A 15,044-nucleotide genomic window follows, 5' to 3' on the forward strand; every position below is an offset into this window, starting at 1 on the left:
CTCATAGGGTAGTTGGTAGATATCTCTTCTTGCTAACAAATGCAAGGTATCTAGGATATCCTCTGTTACTCCTCTAAGCAGGACCAACTTTAGTGACTCAGGGTCAAGTGTGCACCTGGCCCTTTTGTAACTGAGCTGGAATATTTCTTCATATTCTTCTAAGGATTCATCCTAGCTTATGGTCATCCTAAAAATCTCTTCTTTAGTGTCCTTTGACCTACAGTAGTCCCTATATTTGTTGTTAAAGGCCTGCTGCATCTAAGCCCAAGTTATGATGCTATCTCCAGGTAATCCCTTGAACTAGTGCAATGTTGCATCCTTGAGGGTAGATGGAAATAGTTTTAGCTTTTACTCATCCTTTGTATAGTCATAAGTTCGGCATATAACAACAAACTCAAATAGGAAAGTGTCAGGGTCCTCTGTGGTCAAGCCATGGAAATGAGGTTGATCCAAAATGGATCCAAACACCCTCTAAGTCTTCAAAATCAAAAAACTATTACATAAGGAAAAACCTTACAAAAGGCAGAAAACACTATCGGGAGAGAAAAACATGAAGAAATGGCCAGAAACAGAGTTATCAGAGGCATGGACAACGATGCACAGTAGCTGTCAAATCTGGCCAATCAATGGTCCAGATCTGATCGGCATATCACAATTGGCAAAGACAAGCAGAGGCTATCAGAGGCTATCATATGGTTGTTGCACCAGTGATCAGCACGAGCCAATGAGGACTGTCGATCAAGTGCGCAGATTGACAGCCCAAGTTAACTCGCAATATCGCGTCAGCACAATACAAAGGATCGCTTACCAAAGGCCCGAGGACTATGCGATGTGCGATTCCGATATCGCAATATCGCATAGGAGCAATGCAAAGGAGTGGGACCGATAACAAATGCGACTACAATAGCCAGAACCGATAAGATTATGGATGATATTTGATATATTTTGAGATCCAGAAACATGGTTTTTCTATGTATTGTGAATTCTCACTAAATAAATGAAATGCGACCAATGCGATATATATCTGGACCTGATGGAACTTATAGATGCGAATATATAACATTTCAAGTCCGATATGAGCCATTTTGTCGGGATTTTCTTTGTATTTGGGATTTTTAACAATAAACCCAAATACAAAGGAACCCACACTTATGCGACTTGTGATAGCAATTTAAAGGCGGGCCCGATGGAATATAGGGCAGAATTAATGATTTTTGAAGTCTGATAAATGGCAGATTGGTGGATTTTCCCGTGTTTTAGAGTATTTCTCTGTGTAAACAGAGAACGACCATTTTTTTGGGATTTCTAAGGCATGATGGTCCCTTCTGTTATAGAATAGTTGGCCACCATCCTTGAAGGCGTTTAGCAATGATTGCTAACGCTTAGAGAGGGATTTGAGCAGACAGAGGCCGGGTGCCAGAGAGCCCAGAAGAGGAAACGAACAGATAGCGTTGATTGGTTTAAAAGCTAGAGAAGACAGAAGACAGAGACAAGCAGTGATGAGACAGAACAAAGACAAAGACAAAGAGTGAGAGGGAGAGTCCGTGTACTTAGAGAGGCTTGAGGGATTCAAGAAAACTCCTGATGTTTTGTATCTATTGTGCTGAGAGTCAATTTGATCTCACATTTTGTAAAACTCTGCTCTTGAAGACATAATAGAGAGGTCACCACTGAAGGCTGGACCAAGAGACGTAGCCCAAGAGTTTTGGGTGAACTCCATATTAAACTTGTTGTGTTATGTGTGTTTGTCTATCATGTTTCTTTAAACTGCTCATTTTCTATATTATTCGCAATCTTATCGATCCGTTGCACTAAGTAATATAGGAAAATCCATGCACAAGAGTCTGTAATACCTTAAAAATAATTTAAGATCTCATTTTCAGATCAAGTGGTATCAGAGCTTTAGGTTTGCTAAGGTTAGAAAAGCTTGTGTTGGATTCTTGAATGCTATCTAGGTCAAAGCTCAAACTAGAAGAAGGAGAGCTTGTTGAGACTAATCCAAAGATTGGAAGAGTCTACTCTCAGAGGAGAATAGTTAGAGAAGTCCCATTGGAATCAGAATCTCAATTCATGGACAGCTTTATGGCCATGCGAGCCATGGTGGAACAAATGTATTGAGAATTTAAGAAGGATCAAGGTGAAAGCACCTCAACACCCGAACAAGGCAAAGGAGTAGAGGACTTCTTTAGATTCCCATCCAGAGGGCAAAGGGAAAGGGAAAGAGCCTCCTCCATCATCTCCTCCACTAACACCTCCTTCTAGCCCTGTAAAGAAAAAGAAGAAAACATCTTTGATTAAATTAGATGTAAAGTTTGATTTTCCAATCTATGATGGAGAATTAAATGCAGAAAAGCTAGATAACTGGATTATATAGATTGATGTATATTGCAAGGTGCAGAACATTGATTCAAAAAGGAGAAAGATTTAGCTGGCTAGCCTTCGCCTTGGAGGAACTTCACTAGTGTGGTGGGAAGTCAGGACACAAGCTGATTTGAAGAAGCATGGTAAAATTCTTTCTACCTGGAATGAATTTGTTTCTGCCATTAAAAATTAGTTCTATCCTCTAGCTTATATGTGTCAAGCAATGATGAGTTGGCAAACTCTTTGCCAATTAAAGGGCCAAAGTGTAGAAAGCTATACCCAGGAATTTAGAAAAAGAGCTTTAACTCTTGGCATATCTCTAGACTCACCTGAAACTTTGTTGAAGTATATAGGTGGTCTACATAGAGATTTGAAGCACACCATTCTCATGTTTAACCCCACTAGCCTAGATGATGTATCAGTTCAGGCTACACGTCTAGAGGCTAGAGGTAAGAATGTGAACCTAGAGATTGGGGGATCATCAAAACCCTCTGCAAGCAAGAACAAGGAAAAGAAGAAGCTGAAATGGAAGGAGAGGAAGGAAAACGTTGTATAGAAAGAAAAATATTCATGCACTCACTGCAAGAAGGATGGACACGATGATGAACACTATTTGTCTTTACATCTAGAGCTAAAACCTAAAAAGTTCAGTGGTAAGAAGAAGAAGATTAATGCTGCTATTCAGAAATACTTGGGGTCAGACTCAGGTGATGAAAAAAAAGTCGCAGCCACAGGTATAAAAGGTAAAAATTCTGAAGCATATACAAGTAATTCTGCACATTCTATTGATAATGAAGATAATGAGAGGAAAATACATGAGCTTTTTCATATTAGAGTTATTTCCAAGCACCAAAAGATTGATACTTTATTTGATAGTGGATCACAAGTAAACTCAATTTCTAAAACAATTGTAAAGAAGTTGGGCTTACTGATAACACCTCACAAGAAGCCACATCCATTAGGTTGGGTATGTGATAAAGAAAAGCTACAAGTGACTAGACAATGTAAACTTAGGTTTGCTATTGGGTCAACATTTGTAGATGAGGTTGAGTTAGATATAGTTCCCTTGGATATATGTGGTATTGTTTTAGGAAGTCCTTACTTGTACGATAGAAAAGCCATATTCTATAGAGTTGAAAATAAGTATCAACTCACTCAATATGGAATAGAATATATTGTAAGAGCCCATAAACTCAAAAATATTTACTCTCTCATAAACTCAGGGCAGATGAAAAGAATTGTAAATTCATGCAAGAAATTTTTATTGATGGTTGTAAAGGAAAAGAACCCTGATAAAACCAATGTATTTGAACATTGTGATGCTAAACAGAAAGCTTATTTAGTTAAAGTTTTTTAAGAATATGATATCCTATTTCAAGAACCTAAAGGTCTGCCACTCAAAATGGAAATAGTACATGACATTCATTTGTAGAAAGATGCTCCATTGCCTAACATCGGAATCTACATGTTATCTGCTTTAGAGAATGCAGAGATCAAGAAGTAGGTACAGGAGCTGCTCGATAAAGGGTTCATAAGACCAAGCACATCACCATGCGGATCTCCAATCATGTTGGTGAGAAAGAAAGATGGTTCGTGGAGGATGTGCATTGATTATGGAGCACTGAATAAAATAACAATCAAGAATCGTTATCCTCTTCCTCGCATTGATGATCTATTAGATTAGCTGAAAGAAGCAATTTACTTTTCCAAGATGGACTTGTGTAGTGGCTATCATCAAGTCAGAGTAGCAGAACAAGATGCATGGAAGACTACTTTCAAAAAAAAAGCAAAGGCTATATGAATGGTTGGTTATGCCTTTTGGCTTAACTAATGCTCCTGCCACTTTCATGAGAGTTATAAATGATGTACTCCGACCTATTATTGATGATTTTGTAATTGTATATTTAGATGACATTCTTGCTTTCAGTAAAACATGGGAAGAACATTTGAAGCATGTAAAGCGGACTTTAGATGTTTTGAAAAGAGAAAATCTCTATGTGAAGATATCAAAATGTGAATTTGGAAAAACATATTTAAATTGTAGGGGGTGGTGAATTGAAGATAGATCCCTCTAAGGTTGAAGTCATTGTCAACTAGCCTAAACTGAAATCTGCTACAAAAGTTGGGAGTTTCCTAGGAGCAGCACAATATTGGAGAAAGTTTATTACTAACTTTTCCTTACATGCTTTAATAGGATTGAATAAGGTGTTTCAGTGGGGAGGAAAACAGCAGAAAGCCTTTGACACCTTGAAAGAAAAAATTAGTACAACACCAGTACTAGCACTGGCAGATCTTCAATGACCATTTGAGATTGAAATAGATGCCAGTGACTATGCCATGGGAGCAGTGTTGATGCAACATGGTAAACCCATAGGGTGTCATTCTGAGACATTTAATTCTGTAGTAGTTAATTCTCCCACATATGATAAAGAATTGTATGCATTAGTACATAGTGTGAAAAAGTGGAAACATTACTTAATGGGCAAAGAAACAATCATCCATATAGATCATCAACCACTTCAATATTTGCACTCACAAACTAAATTGCAGCAATCAAGACACTATAGGTGGATGGGTTTTCTACAGCAGTTTCCTCTTGTCATCAGATATAAGAAGGGCATACACAATAAGGTTGCAGATATGTTATCCAGACAAATCATAAATGCATCTACTATACTTAATCATAACTCAGTATTGCATGAAAGCTACATTGAACAATATGCTCAAGGTGTGGATTTTCAAGATGTATATGCAACTTTAATTCATGGCAAACAAGTAGAAGAATGCGATTATTATGTTAAGGACGAACTCTTGTATCATTTGGGAAAGTTATACATTCCACAAACTGGAAGAGTTAACATAATCCGAGAAGCACATACTTCTCTTATATCAGGTCATTTGGTGTAAGTAAAATGGTTGCACAGCTGCAAAGGTTCTGTTATTGGTCAAGAATTCATGAAACAGTTTCTAGATATATTAAAGGGTGTACCATGTGTGCTAAAAGCAAGCCCAGTAATAGAAAATTAGGCTTGTACACTCCACTACCAGTTCCTTCTCGTCCTTGGGAAAGTGTTTCCATGGACTTTGTTGGGGGATTGCCAAAATCTAGAAAAGGTCATGACTATTTATATGTTATTGTGGACAGGTTCAGAAAAATGTGTATTTTAATACCTTGTAACAAGCAAATTACAGCTGAACAAACAATGAAGTTGTTCTTTCAACATGTATGGATTCATTTTTGGTTACCCACTTCCATTGTATTTGATCGGGATTCCCAATTTGTTGGGAAGTTTTGGTCAAGTCTGTGGGAATTGATGGACGCCAAACTAAAGAAGAGCACAACCTTTCATCCACAAATAGATGGCCAAATAGAGGTGGTCAAGAGGATAGTGATCCAGTTGCTCAAGGGATATTGTAGCAAGCATCCCAAGCTCTGGGATGAACATTTGTGTTATGTGCAACATGCTTACAACTGTGCCAACCACTCTTCTACACAGAGATCTCCTTTCGAGACTTGTTTTGGTTTTACAGCAAGGACTCCCTTGCATTTTGTCTTTGGAAAAGGCATAGCAGTTGATGGACACAGTGATGTGGAAAAAGCAACCAAGTTCATTGAACAGATCCAAGAAATTCACCAGGCAGTGCAGGAATGGCTGGAAAAGAGCCAAGCCAAGTACAAGGCAAGGCATGACAAGCATCGAATTGAGCATAGCTTCCAAGTTGGTGATCAAGTCTGGTTGTACATCAGCAAAGACAGAATGCAAGGTGAAGGAAAGAAGCTAAAACCAATAAGGTATGGGCCTTTCAAGATAATTGAGAAAATTGGTGAAAACGCTTTTCACCTTGATTTGCCAGCTTACATGCACATCTATTCAACAGTTAATGCAGAAAACTGTTGCCTAGTTGAATTGTTTATTGATTAAACATTCAAGTACCACATTAATTGTCAACCTGGGAAAGTCTTTTTATTGCAAAGGCTACCGCGCACTGTATGTACTTACTCCTAAAAGCATTAAAAAGTTGTAGTATATGTAATCCTTACGCTAAGTTATCACTGTACTGATAAAATGAAAGTAATTAATTAAGATTACAAATCTGAAAAGCGAAATGATAGATGCTCTATTGGCAGAGGATCAGGACCCTATCCTCCAGGTGAGGACGTTCAGCACCTGCCTCTGTAATCAGATTGCTAACACACACCGCACTCAAATTCACCGGTGAAATATCCTTGCACAACTTCAAACAATGAATGGAACAGAGTACCAGCAAAGCGGAAATACCAGAGGTAATGCTACAGAATCCAAACAGAGTACCAGCGGAAAGAAACTATCACACACTTACACACTTTAACAGAAAAGTAAATGGGTGAATCTTGTGAGGAAGGTGGGCCCAGTCCCTCTCACAAGATTCCCCAGAACACGGAGAGTTGATTAAGTGCTCAGAACAATTTTATATTCATCTGCCAAAAATTCAAGTACAATAAAGTTCAGACTTGCTGATGTCTTCTCAAAATCTCTCTTACAGATTACACATTCCAACCTCCCTTCTAATGTAGATGTCTCCTCTTTATAGAGGAGACATCTATTACAATAGATGTTTACAGTTCATTCAGTTAACCCATTCTATCAAAAATAAGAATTACAGACCGCTGTTACAACAGTATAACAACATATTCTTTCTTAGGTTCTGGCTGTTACACAGCTGGTAACTGTCTTCGACCGTCTTCTCAGGATCTTCACATTCCTTCGCCGTTTCCCCATGCTGTTCCTGATTTAAGCAATGGTAACTGTGTTCTACCTGCTTTAGATAGCTGCGGATCGTGCCGCATCAACGTTCTTCAGATAGTAGCCGGTTGTTATTTCCAGCTGTTGCAAAATAGCTTGCTTTAGATGGTTGTTGTTGCTGACTGTAGCAATTGCGTAGTTGCTGCTTCTGGTGTTGCAGAAACTGCGTAGTTGCTGTTTCTGGTGTCACAGCAACTATAAATTATAATTCCTGCAGGCTTAAGACAATTACTTGACAATTTAATCAGTTTTTCCAAGATAAATATAAAGATACTCACGAATATGTAATGAATAATTAAACATATAGATATGCGGAAAGTTACTTCATACCTTGGGTGATTAAGTCATCATGTACTCAAAGCTTACAACTTATGACTGAAAAGGATAACATTAAGGCAAAAATATGAGGTCAAAATAGGTCAATTCTGAGTCCTAACATCCCCCCCAACTGAAGATATTGCATGTCCCCATGCAATGCCTACTCTGAGTCTGAGTCGGAGTACTGGGATGAACAATGTAGATTACTGAGACAATAGTTATAGGCAGTGGCATCAAATTTGTTTCTGAATCCACAGGCAGTCTGTATTTGCCTCCATGCTGCTGCTTCTTCCCTGCTGGACAATCCAAATTGTCCTTTATATTGTTCACCAGACAGCCATAAAAGTGGAAATCTAAATCTGTAACCCATCCAATTCTCAGCACAGTGCTGCATGCAATTAACATAATGAGATACCCTTGAGAGTGCCACCTGCAAATTAGGTGGATTATAAGGGTGATATTCCTACCTCTCCTTGGGGCAGTTTTCCCAAAACAGTTTGTTTTCCTTGACAACCAAGGATGCCTTAGTCTTTACATAATGCTGACAGTCTTTCAGGACCATGGCTTGCAGTTGCTTAACATGGTCCTTCATTTCAGGATCACTTACCATTCTCAGGTGCTGTGCAATAAAGGTGGCTGCGTTCTGCGGTTTAGCTCTAATCCACAGAAGACAATTTTGTTCATTATGCTGAGCTGAAGCAAAGGCGTTTTGCCATGTAAGTTGATTAGCTAAAAAGGAGATAAAGGCTCTCAGCTGTATGTCGCCGACTACAGGTATCATATTCATATTTCTTTCCTCTGACATGGCTTCATTATGGAGATAGAGCTCGCATAACAAATGTTGATCGTTTTTAGGTGCCTCTGCAAAGGTTTGCATGAACTGCTCTGACGTAACTACGTGATGAGGTCTACCTTCTTTGACAGCCTTTATCTGCAAAAATGTGAGTCTTTCCCTCAGAAATGTTGCATAATTAAAAGAAGGTTGCCTTGTGGCAAGTAGTCTTTGAAACAATTCAAACATCTGGGTCAATCTGGCTTTTAGTTCTTTGATCTCCTTGTACTGGGCTCTGCACTGTTCCAGTGCTTCCCAGTTCTTGTATGCGTGACTAAACCAGATCCCTTTTTGTTGCTCGAATGCCTTGCCTTGCGACTGCTCATATTCCCTCCACCACTGTCCCTTCAATGTTTCAAAGCTATCTGTTTCTATGCATACATCAGTAACGGAGGGAAGCTCTGTCTGTGTAAAGGCATCCACAAGGATAACCTGCTCTGTAGGAATAGTCTGGGATGATCCAACATCTTTTTCTTCATTTCTGGCTAGTGTCTCTTCTTCCTGTTGTGCTGATTCATTTTGTTCCCTGGTGATTTGGGTGGGCCGGGGTGAGTTTGTGCCTTTTTCCTCATTTCCTTCTTCTTCTTCTTTTTCCTGATTTTCTTCTTCTTCTTCTTCTTTTTCCTGATTTTCTTCTTCTTTTTCTGCTTCCTGATTTTCTTCTTCTTTTTCTACTTCCTTGGCAATTTGAATAGAGTTGGGTGAGTCCGATTTTTCTTCATTATCTCCTAAAACTATTTCTTTTTCCTCCATAACAGTTTGGGTAGGCCGGGGTGAGTCTATACCTTTTTCCTTATTTTCTTGTGCAACTACTTCTTCCGTAGTAATTTGAGTAGGCCGGAGCAAGTCTGTGTTTTCTTCTGCATTCCCTGATTCTTGTGCAACAACTTCTTCCATAGTAATTTGGGTAGGCCGGGGTGAGTCTGTATTCTCCTCTTTCTCATTCCTTATTTCTTCCTGCATAATTTCTGGGGAACTTGCTGGTTCTTGTGTGTCAGCAAGCCCTTCTGCTTGTTCTTGCGCAATCTCTGGAGAACTTACTGGTTCTTGTGTAGCAGTAAGTTCTTCTGTTCAGACCTGTGCAGTTTCTGGGGAACTTACTGGTTCTTGTGTGTCAGTAAGCCCTTCAGCTTTGTCTTGTGCAGTTTCTGGGGAACTTACTGGTTCTTGTGTGTCAGTAAGTCCTTCAGTTTTGTCTTGCATCTTCTCTGAAGAGCCTGTTGGTTCTTGTGTGACAACAGGTTCTTCTGTCTGCACTTCTTCTGGAGTACCTGTTGGTTCTTGTGTGACAACAGGTTCCTTTATTTCAGCAGAGGATTGCGGCATCTCCGTCTGTATAATAGCAGGCTCTTTTGTTTCATCTACAGCATCGAAGGCTTCCTTCATTGGCTCTGCCACTACCTTATATCCTACCTGAGTGTATATTTCACCACAATTGGTGCACACATATTCATTATCCTTACTTTTTTCTGCTGCAGACGCTACTCGTGCTAAAACATGCAGGCTGAATTCCTTCTGATATGCTTCCTTAACCCTTATTATTTCCTCCTTATAGTCCTGAATCTGAGATTTCAGGAATTCAATTTCTTCCTGTAGGGCAGGTATGGTAGGCTGGTCCTGCGGAGCAGTAGATTCCAATGGAGGCAGAGGTTGTGTTTCATCATTCTGATCAGTATTCCCCACAGGTGGTTCTTATGTGTCACCTGTGGTAGTGGTTGTTTCCTGTGTTGCAGCCGCTTGGTCACTATTATCTTGGGTGTCGGCAGCTGGTTCTTGTGTGTCAGCTGCCTTAATGTATGATGTCACGAAGCTATGAACGCTCTGCATCTCTGCTTCCGAGGGTGAAGGAGAGGAGTTTTGAGGACTGGTGGGAGTACGGATCTTTATAGTGATGGGCGGTGAACTGGGGGAATTAGGAGATTTAGCTGCTACCGATGACCGAGTTCTTCTCTTTGGTAGAGAAGCAGGGAATTCAGGCGTTTTTCTCTTTCGGTTAGCCTTCTTTAGGATGGGGACAGTAGCCGGAGTATCAGGTGCCTTAGCTGAAACCCTGGTTCTCCTTCTTTTCAATGAGGTTTTCTTTTCCTGCTGCCTTTTTCTTTTAAGCAGGGTAATGGGGATGTTGTCATCGGAATCATCAGTAGAAATACCCAGTATGGGAATGGAAGGATTTATTCCTTTAGGAGATGGGGTTGTTTTTGTGGCATTCTCACCAACTTGCGGGGGTGTTTGCTGGATTTGTTCAGGAATGTGCTCTACTTGCTGAGGGTTTTCCAGAGGGGTTTGTTCAGGTATATCCTCCGTTTGCTGAGGAAGTTCTTCATCTTGCTGAGGTATGTCCTCAGCTTGGTGAAGAATTTCCTCTTCTTGGTGAGGAATTTCATGTTCCGGCTGTGGAATTTGTGCCTCCTGATGGGGATTAATGGGGGGTGGAGGGTTGTTTAGAGCGAGGGCTCTATTAATCAGCAATTGGGATAAGCGGTGGTGTTTTAAGGAAACTAGTGGATGCTTCGCTTTCACAGCATAACGTGACATATTTTGGAGACAACCCAATAGATAATATGGCATGTTTATTAACTGACCATTTCTCAAATGATTTAACAGGACGAAATCGTGCTGGTAAATTACCTGGTAGTGGCCTTCGCACGTCAGATATTGCTTGACAAATTCAGCGACTTTCAGCCACGGTTGAGGTAACGACCGAAGTGCTACGCCTCTGCCTTTGGTCTCTACGTGCTCGCCCGGTCGGAGAAAATCCTGCTGCGCATTAAGAATCAGGTGCTTTCTGCTGAACCACCGTGTGCCATTAGCTGGTAGCCCGGTAACTTCGGCTATGATTTCCTCCGTGACTGGAACTTGAATTCCCTGGACGACAGAGAATCCTTCTGTTAAATTGCATGCAAATTCGAGGACTTGCTGCTCGTCAAAGTCCAGAAGTCTCCTGAAGTACTCTATCCATCCCGCTTGCAAGAAAATTTGATAAATCTCCGGAAAGAGTTCAAGGACTGCTGTCGATCCAGGCTCATGTGTAATGAGGGTTCCTCCCATAGCTGTTATTTCAGTAACTTTCAGAGTTCAGAGCCGAGCTTCCAATTTCAGTTCAGAGTAGAACGTCGCAAATGGTAACATGCTGTGATAGGGTGGCTTTTACATATTACCGGGAGAGTTAAGGGTGGCGGTAGTTGGCGTGGTATGTCATTATGAGAGTTTCTTTGGTAATCCCCCCCCCTACGTGTCAATGATATGATTGGAAATACAATGATTTGATAATCCTATCAACTTCTCCGCATTACCTATCACTTAATGTCCATACATAATCATGCGTACCTTCGTATTTTACCTTTTTTTGATTGCTGCGTCAAAAAGTCTTGTCTTGTCTTGTGCTGGATCATAATGATTACCACGAATCTCCAAGCATGGGAATACCGGTGATTTGCAATGATAATGACGGGAAGTGATAGTAGGATGCTGTAATCATCACAAGAAGTGGTATATTTTATCAAAATTTGTTTCTTTGGGCTGAAGTGGTAAGACTGGCGTTTTCGTACATGAAGGAATCTGCTGGGAAAGATATTCCGTGATCGGGAAGTGATGTTGTAGCATGGGGATTGGTGTTTCAGCCACGGAAAATTGCTGATGTGGTAACAGGAAATGATGTGAGACGTTTGTTAAAACGGGAATTGTGCTGGAGCAATAGGAGTGGTGTTGCAGCAACAGAGAATGGTGTTGCAACAACGGGAGTGGTGTTGCAGCAATGGGGAATGGTGTTGCAGCAACGGGAAATGATATTGCAGTAACAGGGGATGGTGTTGCAGCAACGGGAGTGGTGTTGCAGCAACAGGGAAATGGTGTTGCAGCAACAGGAAAATGGTGTTGCAGCAACAGGAGTTCCGAGTCCGCAAAATAATTCCTTTGAAACTTTTGTTCTCAGCTACTTCCTAGGCCAAAATCTGCAAAATACTGAAATGTAATATCGCAATCCTTGGCAGGATTTATTAGTTTCTTAAAAAAAAGAATATCTAACCTAAAAAAAATTACATAAATAATAGAAAGTCAAGTGCTTTGAGGGACATCAAGTTCCCCTGGAAAAGAATACTGTTTTATTGCCATGCAAGTGGCTTTAAAATCCTCTTTGGAAACCGGCCGCTGATATAACCAAAGTCGGTAGCCATTCACTAACAGTGGTGTTCTGCTTCCATCAATTGTTAAAAGTCTAACTGTTCCATTTGGGAAAACAGCATCCACTTCATACGGCCCTAACCATCTTGTTCTCAACTTCCCTTGAAAATTCTCGAAACGGGAATCATAAAGTAGAGCCCAGTTACCTTTCTGGAACTGCTTTTGCTTAATGGTTCTGTCATGCCATCTGCTTCTTTGTTGCTGTATCATAGTTGTTTGATGGACGGCATCCAGTCTTTTCTCATCCAATTCCTGCAGCTGCTGCAACCTGGCTGTCTGTGCATCAGTTAAATCAAGGTTAACAGCTAAGGCAGTTCTTAAGGTTTTAATCTCAAACTCTACAGGAAAAATAGCATTCTTTCCAAAAACTAATTCATAGGGTGAAAATCCTGTTGTATTCCTCCAAGTGGTTCTATAGGCCCATAGAGCCTCGGGCAACCTCTGAAACCAGTCCCTTCTATTCTCCTTTATCGTTTTTGTTAAGATGGATTCTATGACCTTGTTGGTACTTTCCACCTGTCCATTTGCTTGGGGGTGGTATGGTGTGGTCATTTTATGCTTGATATGATATTTTTGGAGCATATCTTTGAAGCCATGAGAATTAAAAGGAGGTCCTCCATCAGTGACTAATTCTCTGGGTAGTCCAAATCTAACAAAGATTTCTTCAAATAAGAATGTTAGTACCGCTTCTTCATTAGCTTTAATGAGTGCTTTGGCCTCTACCCATTTAGTCATGTAATCCGTGCATACTAAAATATAGACTCTTTGATTAGATGGAGGATTAATGGGACCTATGAAATCTAATGCCCATTTCTCAAAAGGTTCAAGAGTTACCTGGGGATTAAGTGGCATTTCATCCCTATGGTTGGGCTGGCCCATTCTTTGACAGCTGTCACAAGCCTTCACATATTTTCTAGCATCTTTAAAAAGTGATGGCCAGTAATAACCCATTCTAAGTACCTTGTGAGCTGTTCTTTTATCTGCAAAATGTCCTCCACAAGGACCATCGTGACAAGCTTTCAGTATATCATAAATCTTGTCTTCCCCAATGCATCTCCAGATTTCTTGATCTATTCCTGTGTGGAACAGACACCCGCTTATCCAGCTGTACCTAGCACTTTGCTGGATGATCTTTCTTCTTTCCCTGTGTGATAGGTGTGATGGTAATTTTCCTGCAACTAGATAATTGGCAATGTCTGCATACCAAGGTGAGTGGGCAGATACTGCAAATAAATACTCATCAGGAAAAGAATCATCTACTGGAGCATTTTCATCAGTTTTTAAACGAGAAAGGAAATCAGCAACTACATTTTCTTTACCTGGCCTATCGACAATTGTGATGTCGAATTCCTGCAACAGTAATAACCATCTAGTGACTCGGGCATTTGTAACTGATTTATTCATTAAATACTTAATAGCCGAGTGATCAGTATGCACAAAGGTAGTGTAGCCAGTAATATAATGTCTAAATTTGTTAATAGCATAAATAACTGCCAGAAATTCCTTCTCAGTAACTATGTAGTTTAGCTCAGCTGGTGTCATGTTCTTGCTGATAAAATAGATGGCATAGGGGAGACTGTTTTCTTCCTGACCCAGGACAGCTCCAATTGCCATGTCTGAGGCATCAGAGGAGATATGAAAGGGTAATGCCCAATCAGGTCCTCTCAAAATGGGAGCTGCGGACAACTGATGTTTAAGTTTATTGAATGCATTTTCACACTCATCAGTCCACTTAAATTCAGCATTTTTCATTAACAACAAAAACAGAGGAGAAGCTATTTTGGAAAAATCCTTAATGAATCTTCTATAATATCCGGCATGTCCTAGAAAGCTTCTTACATCAGTTTGTGTTTTGGGGATAGGGAGGTTCTGAATTACCTGTATTTTAGCTGGATCGACTTGAATCCCTAAAAATGAAACAAAGTGACCCAATACAATACCTTGATTCATCATCATATGGCACTTTTCAGTGCTTAAAGCAAGGTGTGCTTCTATACACCACTTAAGTACTTTTTCAAGATTTTGCAGTGCATCCTCAAATGTCACTCCATAGGGAGTAAAGTCATCCATAAATATTTCCAATGAATCATTTAACATATCAGAAAAGATCCCTATTACCGCTCTTTGAAATGTTGCTGGAGCGTTACACAGCCCAAATGGATGTACTCTGTAAGCAAAGGTCCCCCATGGGCTGGTAAATGTGGTTTTGTCCTGGTCCTGGGGTGCAATCTTAATCTGATTATATCCACTAAACCCATCCAAGAATGAAAAGAATTTCTTACCTGCTAAATTATCCAATACCTGATCAATAAATGGTAAAGGGAAATGGTCATTTTGGGTGGCTTTATTCAATGCTCTGTAATCCACACATACTCTCCATTTCCCATTTTTCTTGGGTACAATTACAAGTGGGGAAACCCACTCACTATCAGATATGGGGTATATAAATCCTGCATTCAAGAGTTTTTGAAGTTCCTCCTTGACAATTTCTCTAAGGTTGGGGTTCATTCTTCGCTGGGGTTGACAGACTAGCCGAGATCCCTCCTTAATATAAATACGGTGAGTGCATA

The 15,044-nt window shown here is 40.2% G+C and overlaps 1 pseudogene; it reads right to left on the reverse strand.

The window, feature by feature from the left end:
- LOC149163179 (xanthine dehydrogenase 1-like) overlaps positions 1-15,044 on the reverse strand; it is a 167,230-nt pseudogene that overhangs the window by 33,516 nt on the left and 118,670 nt on the right.

This window comes from Pinus tabuliformis, chromosome 5_2, assembly GCF_031772625.1.
Source record: "Pinus tabuliformis cultivar Carrire ecotype Pingquan chromosome 5_2, CPIR1, whole genome shotgun sequence".
In the NCBI taxonomy this organism is placed as follows: domain Eukaryota; kingdom Viridiplantae; phylum Streptophyta; class Pinopsida; order Pinales; family Pinaceae; genus Pinus; species Pinus tabuliformis.